Here is a 13,953-nt window from a genome sequence, read left to right on the forward strand (position 1 = left end):
CCCACCCAACCCATCCAAAAAGCCCTCCTAGCTGTCTACTCTTTGAGGGTTATTTAAACTTTTAAGAATGATGTGAGAGAAAAGTCTTTCCCAAATTTAACAAAATTATCTGTTGATGATGGTTTTTATGATTATCTGTATGGACCACAGCCTGGGCTATCCTAGGTCAAGGAAAGCAAATTATTTCAAACATTGACCCTAGAGTGACCTAAAATTCCAAATACAAAGAGCTACACTCTCTCTTTTTGAAAGAAAGAAGGTGGGCTTTTCCCTACCTGCTCCTCATTTCCCAAAGAAAGCAGACAGAAGGGCAGGTAAATCCGGGATGTGTCTTTAGGATGTTAGTAAGCAATGTCAAGGCAGGAAATAAGTTCTGAGTTACCTCACAAAAGGGCAAGCCACTTGGGTCTCTCTAGAACACATTCGGCCTAAACATGGGCGAGCTGTGGTATGGGACTTTTGCTTGTTCTGATGGTAAACAAGGAGCATAGCACAGGTAGAAACAGCCCTTCCTGCTCTGTCTCATCCATGAGGACAGCTGTTTAAATCAGCACACCAGAAAAAGGTCACACTGGGGGGAAAATGCTCTGGATACTACAGTGCAAGTGAAATGAACAAATTTAGGAGTTGGTTCTTCTAGCTGCCATAAATTAGACACTCTAAGTTCAGTGACAAAGGGCTATTTCCAGGATGTGTGGCATGCTACTTCCAAGTGAAAATTTTTATTGCTCTTTAAAGGAGACAAAGGAGGGGTGCCTGGGTGGGTCAGTTGGTTAATCATCTGACTCTTGATTTCAGCTCAGGTCATGATTTCAGGGTGGTGAGACTGAGCCCTGCCTTGGGCTTCACACTTGGAGTGGCGCCTGCTTAAGGTTCTCTCTCCTTCTCCCTCTGTCCATTTCCTGACACGTGCACGAGTGCACCACCTCTCTCTCTCTCTCTCGAAAGTCAATTAAGTAATTAATTTTTAAAAAATAATGGAGACTAAAGAAAACACACAAATATGCCCTAGCTAAGGAATATTTAAAGTTCAAGATTACACACCATGTACATTTATTTCCTCTTAACATAGAACAGGACGTGGTCAGTCTAATATTAACAGTTGTATGATCAGTGCTATTGAAAACAGTCTTTATACTTTCTCAGAGAAGATGGGAGCCCGTGTCCTCCTCTGAGTACACAAGACCCAATTCTCCGCCATGTTAATGGAACTCTGCTGGTCTAATGTAGAAGACACAGTGAAATCCATCTCCCCATTACACTGTAGCTCCTTTCAGAGTTGTATTCATTCTGCCATTCCTTGCCTTAAATTTCTTTCCTTCCACCTTTTTTTGAATCCCCCTTCACACTGAAGTTATAGGTTGTGTCCTCCTTGTGACAATTTATTACTTGTTTCCCTTTTTCCCCAAGCCATTAAAATTCTGTTATTTTCTATGACATATTCACATATATTTGGCCTATAATAAAACCTCTCTGAATCGCCACTGAAACAAGTTCTGTGCAGCCTGGTGCAGCTTTATATGCTCAGTTACCAGCACTGCCCGTGATTCAAAAAGGAAGTCTCTAACACAGATTTCAAGGCCAGATCTTACGTTAAATTAAAGGAAAGAGTACGACAAGGCATTTCTCACCAATACCACAGTACTGGAGGAATGAAAGCCTCCTCTAGCTTTGGAAAACCATGGGGAAAGTTTGATAGGAGAAGCTGATCCTGGGCAAGTTCTACTGTTCTCTCATTGAAACACAGAAAAGGAGCACCTGGGTGGCTCAGTCGGTTGAGCACCTGCCTTTGGCTCAAGTCATGATCCCAAAGTCCTAGAATCCAGCCTGCCTCTGGTTCCCTGCTGAGTGGGGAGCGAGTTTCTCTTCTCCCTCTGCTCCCCCGACTAGTGTGTATATGTGTGAGCACCTGTTCTCTCTCCCTCAAATTAATAAATAAAATCCTTAAAAAAAAAGAAACGTGAAAAAAAAACAAATGGATAGTCTTTGTAAATTTAATTTATTTGAAAATATTATACTGCTCAACAAATATGTTAAAGTAACTATGAAAACTATCTCTTCTTTAATTCTTTCAGTACAGCAAGACAACCTAAAAAAATACTTCTCTGAATTTGAACAGCTCTAATTCCCATTAATAAAAGATGAGCAGGCAAAAGAATTTAGAAGTCTTAGCTTTTTTATTTAAAACGAACCACTTGGCTTGGTCTGTACATAGCAGTAGAGACTGAGCTAGTTTAATTTAATGGAACCAGCAAAGGGGTTGCACTTGTGTGGTATGAAGAGGATGAGTTTTCAGAAAACGTTGTTCAGAGTGGAAATCAAGTATAAGGAACACCTGGCTTGACTCCCAGCCATGCATTAGTGAGAAACTGGAGAAAGACCCACTTTTAAAACACTAATGAGCCCCAGGTGAAAACCCTGTTAACTAGAAGCTCCTTTCCCCCACCCGCCCGAAACTTCAGTGTTTTGATTGATGAGCCAATTGTTTAGGATTCCGAATTTTCCATGACATTAAAACATAACCTTTGTTTTTCCTCCCAACTAAAACATTTTTGTCTCTGGCTACCATAAATGCCTATCATTAGTTACAGAGAAGGCCAGCTTCCGTTTGGGGAATCACAGGGTGAGACAGATATACTTAAGGAGTTTGAGTCTATGGAGTAGTTATGGACCACAAAAGTAAAATGAGGAACACTATGGGGTTTAAGGTCGTTAATTAGGCCCAGGCTGTTGCATTTTCTTACATTTGCAATATTGCTATATTTGACAAGATTCAGAATCTTGCAATAGTTTAAAAGAAACTACCTGTTTAAATTTGTAATTAAAATGTGAAAATGTTCAGTTACTGTCAAAGGTCAGGTGTTGAGAACTACTGGCTCTAAAGAAAAAGAACCAAAGGGTAATTTATTGCATGGCCTCCCTCAGTCAGCACATATTTATTATGCACACTGTGTTATGACTTACCAAGAAGAAATAAAAGCCTATCTAAGGAATTCAGTCATACTTCACATTTTTTAAAAAGATTCATTTATTTATTTATTTGGCAGAGAGAGACACAGAGAGAACACAAGCAGGAGAAGCGGGAGAGGGAGAAGCAGGCTTCCCGCTGAGCGGGTAGCCTGAGGTGGACCTCGATCCCAGGACCCTGGGATCATGACCTGAGCTTAAGGAACCCGATTAATGACTGAGCCACCCAGAAAACCCATACGCCACATTTTTAGAGTGAAGTTCTATAGACACATGGCAACATTTTAAAATTTGGGATTTTTTTTTTTTGGTTTGATGATTATTTATTCAAAAAATTTCTATTGACTACCCGTCATGTGCACTGGGCAACAAAACAATTAAACATCTGTGGTGAGTGCATTCATGGAGTTCATAGTCTAGTGGTGCTGATAAAAACCCCAAAGAGCAGCATCGAAGTTACTATCGTTATGACCAAATGAAGGAAATGTTTAGGGTACAATGAGAGTATATATATCTGATGGACCTAATAGTGACAGGAAAATCAGGGAGGACTTCTGGGAGGAAGTAACATAAATAAAAACCTGAAAGATAAACAGAAATTAGCCAGGTAAAGAGAGGGAAAAAGAACCTTACACATACAGATAAGGCCCTGAGGGAAAGCAAACTCTTCCTGGAATAGGAAAAAAGACAGCAATCTCTGTAATGCTTGGCATTTCCCTACCTTTGTTACTAAACGTGCTAAATGACTTATAAACTTCTGACTTATTCAAGCCATCATTTTTTTTTAAATTTTTTAAATTTATTTTCTGTGTAACAGTATTCATTGTTTTTGCACCACACCCAGTGCTCCATGCAATCTGTGGCCTCTCTAATACCCACTACCTGGTTCCCCCAACTTCCCACCCCCAGCCCCTTCAAAACCCTCAGATTGTTTTTCAGAGTCCATAGTCTCTCATGGTTCACCTCCCCTTCCAATTTTCCTCAACTCCCTTCTCCTCTCTAACTCCCCTTGTCCTCCATGCTATTTGTTACGCTCCACAAATAAATGAAACCATATGATAATTGACTCTCTCTGCAAGTCATCATTTTAACCACCAATGGTTATCCTGTGCTAAGAAACGGTGTCTTTAGGAATTATAGAGGTGGGGAGAGTTGTTGCCTCTGAAATAGTCCTTACATGTGAAGCATTTAGATTTCCTGTATCTTTTTTTTTTTTTTTTTTTTTTTTTTTTTTTTTTTGCCATCAACTATCACTTTTGACTTTGGATAGTGTTTCTGCTTTTAGTTTCCACTTCTGTTCTGTTTTTATCTTATAATCTGTTGTGGTCTGGAAATCTAGATAATATAATTTTGATTCTATCCAAAAGAAAAATAAATGTCAAAAGAAAAGAATAATCAGGCTCATAAATAAAGTACAGAATCCTTAAATCATGAACTGTAGAACATCTATCTTAATGTTTTGGAGATAGTTCTGCATCAGGTCTGTGTGGGTTTTCAAGAAGTCATGCCAGTACTTGTGAGTCCAAGCTTCCCATAGAAGAAATACTGTGGGATGTTCTCTGTATTTGTAAATTAATAGAAGTATGTAACCTCATCTAGTTGCACTGCTATTCCCTCTTTCTTTTCAATTCTTTGGCAACTAAACCTAATATCACTTACCATTAGAGCAGGGCTAACAACATGAGACCAGCTGAGCCAGGAAGGTAAAACAATGTGGAGAACAAGATGCCCTTCTAAAGGGTAATCGTCATTCTAGCCAATTGTTGCCATGTTAGAAAGTGGCCCAGAACAACCAAATTGTTTTTTTTTTTTTTCTGAGAAGGCCAGAAATCTGATTTTTTATGTGAAGTTCTCCCCTTTATAAATGCTTCCATGTAATTAAATTTATTTTTCAAGTATAGAAGGCAAGCACAATGCATCCATGAAACTGGAATGGCTTCGTTTTAGATCCTCAGCTTTTAGGACACCTGGGTGGCTCAGTCCATGAAGTATCTGCCTTTGGTTGAGGTCATGACCTCAGGGTTCTGGGCTCCAGCCTGGGTTGGTCAGGCTCGCTGCTCGGTGAGGAGTCTGCTTCTCCCTTTGCCTTTGCCCCTTCTCACTGCTTGCTTGTGCTCTCTCTCTCTCTCAAATAAATAAATAAAGTCTTTTTTTAAAATAAATAAAAGCTTAAGGACAAAACAAAACAAAACGAAAAACCCGGAAAACCTCTGCTTTCCATCCTCCGTTCCTCTCTGCAGCCTGATGTAGGAACAAGTATCTGTCAGACCCAGGCTTCCCTCCAAGCAGTGGTATGTTGGTAAATGTCTGACCATCAGCTCTCCAGTGGTGAAAATCCTTAGACCATTTCAAGCTACCAAAATGGCATCACTGAATCCCGAGTTGGGAAGAGACACACAGTAGCACATCATACAGATAAAATAGATGACAACGGCGTCAAGGTCAAAGAGAAGAGTTAAATAACTGGTAACTAATGAGTTTCAAATGTTTGCTGCCTTTGCATATAATGTGGTTTCTTGTATCAGAAGTTTATTTAGCTTAATTTTTATTAATGCCTGCCCTTAACAATTGGCTTGTGAAACTTGTGTAACTATCAGCTCTTGTCAGCTTCTACAAGCGGACTCCCACACACCAGTTCTACCAAAATGCATTCTAGTTTACCCTAACTGGCTATTTTTGGCCTCAGACCTCCCCCTCCAGTGAATTAAGTCTGAGCAGGCAGACCTTTCCTGAACTGATACTTGTAAAGCTGTTAGAACAGTGCATGGCATACATTCAGCATATCTGCCACTGTTAGTACTTTCATACACCTCATCTCCAGAGTCTCCTCTCTGCTAATTCAGTGGAAGAGAAAACCCAATCCCCAAAAGGGTTGGTCTGGTAAGAAGTACAAAAGTAGGAAGGAGAGGCAAGGAAACCAAGGGGTCAAGAGTCTTCTTTAGGAGGCAGGGGTCAAAGATCAGTGACATTTATAAGTCTTTCTAGGTCAGCCGGTGCCAGACTGCATATGACATTGGTGCTGGAGCAGTGACCCAGGGCAATAGCGCCTTTGCACGGAGGACACCAGAGAGCGCGCAGTATGAGCAGCGACACGAGTGCGCATGTGCTGAGTGGATGGGATGCTATGTGAATACCAGTCTGAGGGTCATTTGGCAGGTTTACTAAAAAGTAAAACTTTTTCTATTTCAGAAGCTTGGTTTTTGTATCTTTATGATTTTACACAAAAATTGGCTTTTTCTACATTAGTTCAGTTTATTGCTACAAATCTACCCAATGGACTATTAGTAAACACCTGGGTTTAGGATTTCAGGGTTACTCTTATTTGATCTGTTTAGGCAGAGGATTTTAAAAATTATATTTTCATTTGCTGATATCTATCTATATTTAAGAAGAATGAAATGTTAACCTTAAAAACTGAAAAAGCATAAGAAGCTAAGAAAAATTTAAAATAACATAAAAATCACCTTTATGACTTTTATGATGTTTCTAAGACTCAATATAATTATTTGACAAGGAGAAAAGTTATATTATTATCACAAACACAATTAATGAATCAGAACCAGGCATAAGTTGTCTTACAATGTATGTATATAGAATTTTAGAACATGAATTCTATTTTGTGTAACCCTCAGTATTTCTTTCTTGGAAAAAAAAACCCTGAGCAATAATTCCATAAAACTACAATACAAGTCCTACCACTTAAAATACTGTTACTGTCATAATAATTTGAACAGATAGTTGGAAGTATTATACTAAATACAGTAGCAAGAATTTTTATTTAAAAAGCAAGACAATGAAAAGTACAAATGAAATGAAAGCAAACTATAAGAAATGAAATGAGAATGTTATGATTGCATAAGTGGGACCATAATTCTCCAACTATGAACAGTTTTTTCAATTTTTTTAAGATTTTATTTATTTATTTGACAGAGAGAGAGAACCAGACTCTCCATTGAGCAGGGAGCCTGATGCAGGGCTGGATCCCAGGACCCTGAGATCATGACCTAAGTGGAAGGCAGACACTTAACCAACTGAGCCACCCAGGTGCTCCTAAGAACAACAATTTTTTAAAAAATGGGACAAAATATCTGGAAAAAATGATTGTGAAAATTGATAAGAGGGCATGAATATCATTTCGGAAAGGAAGGAAATAAATGAGGAAAACCTTACGGTTTTTCAGGCTTTCAGTCTATGGTGGTTTGGGGCCCACCATGCAGCAAGGGGGGTGTCCACATGGAACCACATGGAACAGGGGTATCTCACTGAGCCTGAGACAGAGATTAGAATTTATGAGGCTGACCATCTGGTAACTGAGTGCTAGAGTTTGAAAGAAGAGGCCACTTCATAGTAGAAGTCTCCAAATTCTCCTCATCATTCATCTGCCATTGTATGGCATACAATTGTATGGCAACTGCCATACCCACATATACATGAATAAGGTAAAATTCCATAAAACTGGACCAAAAAAATGAATAAGAGGTCATAGGCTGAACAAGTCCCTACAATCACATAGGACTGAGAGATGTTCAAATCCTGACATCAGAGTGAAGAATCCTTATTAAGCCCTTGGGACATTTAGTAAAGACTCCAGAAGGACATGTCCCACAGTAAAGTCCACTGTAAACTTTCTCTACTAAAGATTAATAATAAAGTCCAAAAAGATCAAGTGTATCCACATAACACTTAACTTCATGCCAAAAGAAAGTCCATCACTCTTTAAGGAAAGACAACAAAATTCATTGTGCATCCAGATAGTGTGCACAATGCTTATAACCTACTTAAAGACTATGAGACAAGGGAAGAATCAGAAAAGTATGACCCATAAGCAAAATTAAAATCAGTCAATAGAAACAGACAGGAATAAAAGAAATTATATATTTCACAGCAGGGACTTAAAAATAGGCTGCTATGTATATGCTCAAGGATTCCAAAAGAACAGATAAATGTAATATTTATAAAAATAAAAGCTATAAAGTGAAACAGATAGAATGTTTAGGGATAATATATATGAAAATAGAAAACTAGATCACTGGATATGAGGAAGAACTTATGAGCCTCTGCAGAAGAAAAAAAAATCAGTGAGCTTGAAAACAAATAATAAAAATTTTCCAATGTAAGTATACAGGAATAGAAAAGACTAAAAAGTTTAGCCAAGCCTCAAAATTATGTGGAATAATATTAAGTGATCTATGTTGGTATAGTTAGAGTCCTAGAGGAAAGAGGTGAGATGAAGGTACAGAAAAATAACATTCTGAGAAAATAAAAGGTAAAAAACTTCAAATCTTATGAGAAATATACACCTACAAATTCAAAGAAGTTAATGACCCCAAAGCAAGATAGTCCAAAGAAAACCACATGAAAACAGAGTGTAGTCAAATTCCTGAAAACTAAATGTGGAAGTTATAAGAACAAAGTTACAGAAAATTATAAAAGCGATATAAAAAAAAAGAAATACTACATAGAGAGAAACAAAGACCAGCAAAGACCAGAAGGATTGCTAAAACCTGATGCAAGGGGGGAAAAAAAAAGCAAAGCAGAAGACAATAAAATGACATCTTTTAATTATTAAAATATTCTACCTCAGATGTAGAAAGCTTGAAAAAGAACCATTCCTATGATAATAACGAGAAAATCTGGATAATCTCCAAAATCATAAGTTTCTCTAAACCCATTAGAAATGAAAATATGAGGCAACCAAACACTTTGACATCTAAGAAAAGGCAAACACCTCCAAAGACAGGCTTACACAGAGGGCAGAGTACAGGAAGAAGGCAGGGCTCTCAAAGAAGATGGCAAATTTCAGATAAAATATTTGACATATTATAAACGGCCAAGTGGGGACAAGAGTTAAAGTATACATCTTCAGAGCATCAAAACTACAATTGTGTAAGACTGATAGTTCACAGACCTGTACCCCTGAAGCAAATATACATTATATGTTAATAAAAAAATACAATAGGACTTTGAACCCACTCACAGACTTTTTCTCTGTTTTACTTACAAGAAATATTCACACGGGACAGGTAACCTAAAAAGGCTTCCCTTGTGTGTAGGCTCACAATACAGGAATAGCTACCAATTTGGAAATGCAGGAAGACACACCTATATTCTTCTTCCAATGGGACAAAAAGGGGAAGAACAGAAAATCTGTCATCCCTATGACTGAGGCCAGGACAAGTATGACGTAAGTGAGATGTCTATGGGCCAAAATAGAAAGAGACATTCACTGCCAGGTTTTTACAGTGCCAATCTTGTTCTTGCACAAACCTGAAAGTGGGGGTTCCTGGATGCCTCAGTTGCTTCAGCAGGTCTCAGCCTTTCATATGCACCAGTTAAAATCTATTGCATCTGGGGAAAAGAGAAGAAAAACTGGTACTCTTGGGGAAGGAGGAAAAAACTGGCATGGACCCAGAACATAAGAAAGCTCCCCCAACACATGACAAAGACAGGATCAGTGTGAAAGCCCTGACCCTGAGATTCAAGATACAGAGCCTGCCAAAGAAGGGGGCTGTACCAGGACAACAAATAATGTCTACCATTCTCTCATCACTGAGATAGCAAGACTTGAAAAACAAGTAACATTAGTGTACTACCTGGAGACAGACAAGAGCTTGGGGAGAGATCTCTGAAGTGCAGGCTCAGAGGAAAGCCTAAAGCTAGGAGTGAAATAGGAAATTAAGAAAACCCTGCCAATAACACAATCCACCCTGAGCACAAAGGAATGGTAGAAATATTTAAAGCCAGTGGTAAATTAAGAGTAGCCATGGAAACACTGAAACCAAGATCAGCTCCCAACCAGAAGGACTTTAACCTCCATAGTAAACACCTAACAGTGGAAGGTGTGTGCTCATGCTCAAGTACGAATACTATTTACCTCACTCTACTATCCCACACATGACGTCTGGATTTGAATACATGGAGGTTCCTCAAAATGTTGAAAATAGAACTGCCCTATGACCCAGCAATTGCACTATTGGGTATTTACCCTAAAGATACAAATGTAGTGATCCAAAGGGACACATGCACCCGAATGTTTATAGCAGCAATGTCCACAATAGCCAAACTATGGAAAGAACCTAGATGTCCATCAACAGATGAATGGATCAAGAAGATGTGGTATATATACACAATGGAATACTATGCAGCCATCAAAAGAAATGAAATCTTGCCATTTGCAACAACATGGATGGAACTAGAGCGTATCATGCTTAGCGAAATAAGTCAAGCAGAGAAAGACATTATGATGAGTTACCAAAAAAAGGGAAGGAAAAAATAAACAAACACACCAATATACAAAAACCCCGAACCTGACTATCAAGAGACAAAACAATCATCAGAAGCATACTCAGGACAGATGCTTAATCTACAAAAAAGTTAAATTACTATGATTCACAATGAGATATCAGAACACACCTATCAAAATGGCTAAGATTTAAAAAATAAAACCATAATACCAAATATATATACCAATTGAAACTTTTTACACACTGCTTATTGGTAAGAAAAATGATACAACCACCCAGAAAACAAGTTTGTCAGTCTCTTATAAAGTTAAACATATATCTACATGCCTCAATAATCCCAGTCCTATATTTTGTCCAAATGAATTTAAAAATTAGGTTCACACAAAAGCCTCTATACAAATGTTTACAGCAACTTTATTCACATGCTGAAAACTAGAAATGTAGGTGTTCTTTGGCTGATATACAGATAAACAAAATACGGCAAATCATATAGTGGCATATGACTCAACCATAAAAAGGAAGGAACTATTGGATTACACAAAAACATGGATGAAACTTAAATGTACTTGTCACAGAGGAATAAGCCAGATCCCAAATGCTTATATGACATTATTCCATTAATATGACAACTTGAAAAAGGAAAAATTACCACAATGGAAAACAGATTTGTGGTTGTCAAGGACCCATACTGATATAAACATGCAAATAAATAAATAAAGGAGAAAGGACATCTAATCCTTGTGGAATAAATGTAGACAGAATGAAGGTAATTAATGAAAATACCCAATAGAGCACTACAGTAATAATTGCTACAGGCAAGGTGTATCAATAAATGCTAAAATTAGTGGAACAAATTTAAGAGAAATGAGGTATTTACACAGTCTCCAAATATCTCACCCCAATATTCATTAATTATAAAGAGAGAAACAGTCATTTTACAGTGGGGTACCTGGCAGATATCACATAAACCAGGTCTCCAAAATTAACATCATCACTACTAAGAGATACTGATATTATAGACCTCCTGGTATAATGCACTGAGAAAAGCCCATCAGCTCTATGGTATTCATCCCCAAAAGTAAAAACCTCCATCTACTCATGAGAAATAAAAAAACATAAAAAATAAATTGAGGGACATCCTACAAAAACCTGAGCAGTGTTGTTGACACTCCTGAATGGCAAGGTCATTAAGCAAAGGAAAGACTATCACAGTTTGGAGAAGACTAAAAGAGACATGGAAACTAAAGCAATATGGGACCCTGCATGGGATCCTGGAACACAATAAGCTCCTTAGTAGAAAAACTGGTGAAATTCAAATTCAAATAGTGAACAGTGTTGTGGTAAGTAAATTTCTTAGTTTAGGAATTATACCATTGCCCTGTAAGATGTTAATACTGGGGGAGCTGAGTGAAGCACCTACAGGAACTTTCTCTCATCTCTGCAACTCTTAAGTTTAAAATTAGTCTCCCCCCACAAAAAAAAGGTTAAAAATGACTATAATTAATACATTATAAGTTCTAGTCAAAAAGGTAAACAGCCATAAATGGATGGAGAATTTCAACAGATAGATGAAAACTAAAAGGAAGAATCAAACTGAAATGATACGGTCTATAAAGATCGCCTTTGAGAAGTCCGCTACTAGACTTGCCATGATTGGAGAAAGAACCAGTCAACAGAAATTACCCAAACTGAAACAGAAAGAAAAAATAGAGAAAAATAAAGCACAATATAGTATCGAAGAGGTCTGGGACAAACACCAAATTGTCTAAAATACTACCATTGGAATCCCAGAAGGAGGAAAGAGAATAAGGCAGAAGAAATATTTTAAGGTAGAATGACTGAAATAGTTCTAAATCAATGAAGAGTGTCAAACTACAGACCCCCAAAGGTAAGGAGAGCAATGAGCAGGAGAAATGTTGAAATGTTGGGCCGGGAGGGCAAATTAAAACCTGACACCACAGCATTCTGTATCTAGGAGAAATGTTCTTGAAAATGAAAGTCAAGGAAAAAAGCTTTTGTTTAAACAAACAAGCTGACAGAGTTTGTTGACAGCCAAACTTCACCACAAAAAAAAAAAGTCTGAAGTTCTTCAAATGGAAGGAAAATGACATCAAGTGTTAACCTGGGTCTATACAAATTAATAAGAAGTATCAAAACCGGTAAATATGTGGATAAATGTGAAAAGCTTTTTATCTTCTCTTCTTTTTAATGAACATTTTTTAAAGATTTTATTTATTTATTTGAGAGAGAGAGTATGCAGAGAGAGAGAAAGAGAGAGCACAATCCAGGGAGAGGAGCAGAATGAAAGGGAGAAGGAGACCGCCAGTGAGTCGGGAGCCTGATGTGGGAACTCAATTCCAGGACCCTGAGATCATGATCTGAGCCCAAGGCAGACTCTTAGCCAACTAAGTGACCTAGGTGCCCCAAAAGCATTTTTTAAAAAATTTTTAAGATTAAGAGGTAGCAACATGATGCCTAACAACAAAAATAGTACCCTATGTAGAGGTAAAATGTATGAGATAAACTAAACTATTGTAAACTATTTTTTTACTATAAAGTGGTATAACACTATTTAAAGATAGACCAGCAACATTAACCAAATAATTAAATAGCACAGATATAGAAAATAACTGTGGGAAAAATGAAGAACCAAAAAATATTTAATTGATTTAAAGAGAAGGCAGAACAAGGAAAGAAGGGAACAAATAAGATGGAGAAAAATAGAAAACATTTAAATTCAATGATATAGATAATTATTTTAATGTAAATAGTGCTAACATAGCAATCCAAAGTCAGAGACTATCAAAGTAGGTTTTTTAAAAAAACCTTCAAATATATGTTATCCATCAAACAAGAATTAAATATAAAGACATACATAAAAGTAAGAGGATAAAAAATGATATACCATACAAATACTAATCATAAGAGAACCGGAGTGGTAATTTTTATATTAGGCAAATTCAACTTTGAGATAAAAAATATTACAAGAGATACAGAAATGCATCATAATGTTGTAAGAGACAACTCATTTAGAAGATGTAGCAATATAGGTTTAAACAATTACTATTAAACTCTCTGGAATTTTTACTGTCGATACAGACAAGATTACTATAAAACATACGAAAAGGCAAAGGAACTATAAGAGCTAAAAGTAACTGAAAAAGAAGTAGGAATCTACCCAAATCCAAGAGTTATTATATAGCTATAATAATCAAGTCAATGTGGTACTGATGGAGAGATTGACACATGGATAAAAGGAACAGAAAAAAGGACTCAGAAGTAGACCTCACAAATACGTTCACTTATTTTTTAGTTGTGGTAAAATACACATAATGTAACATTTGTTATCTTAACTATTTTTGATTGTGCTATCAGTGGCATTAATTATATTCACAATGCTGTGAAATCATTACTACTATTTCTTAAACTTGTCCATCATTCCAAAGAGCAACTCTGGAACCAGTAAGCAAAGCATCCCCTATTCTCCCCTCCGCCAGCCCCTGATAATCTCCAATGTAATTTTTGTTTATGAATTTGTCAAATGCTGCTATTTCATGTAAATGGAATAATAAAATATTTGTCCTTTTGTGTCTGGCTTACTTCACTTAGTAATGTGTTCATGGACTGTCTATGCTGTACTATGTCTCAGAACTTCACTCCCTTTATGGCTGAGTAATATTCCCCCATTGTATTATATATCATATTTTATCTGTTCATCTGTTGATGGATATTTGGATTGCTT

The sequence above is a fragment of the Mustela putorius genome, unplaced genomic scaffold (genome assembly GCF_011764305.1).
Source record: "Mustela putorius furo isolate JIRA1106 unplaced genomic scaffold, ASM1176430v1.1 tig00003846_pilon_pilon_pilon, whole genome shotgun sequence".
In the NCBI taxonomy this organism is placed as follows: domain Eukaryota; kingdom Metazoa; phylum Chordata; class Mammalia; order Carnivora; family Mustelidae; genus Mustela; species Mustela putorius.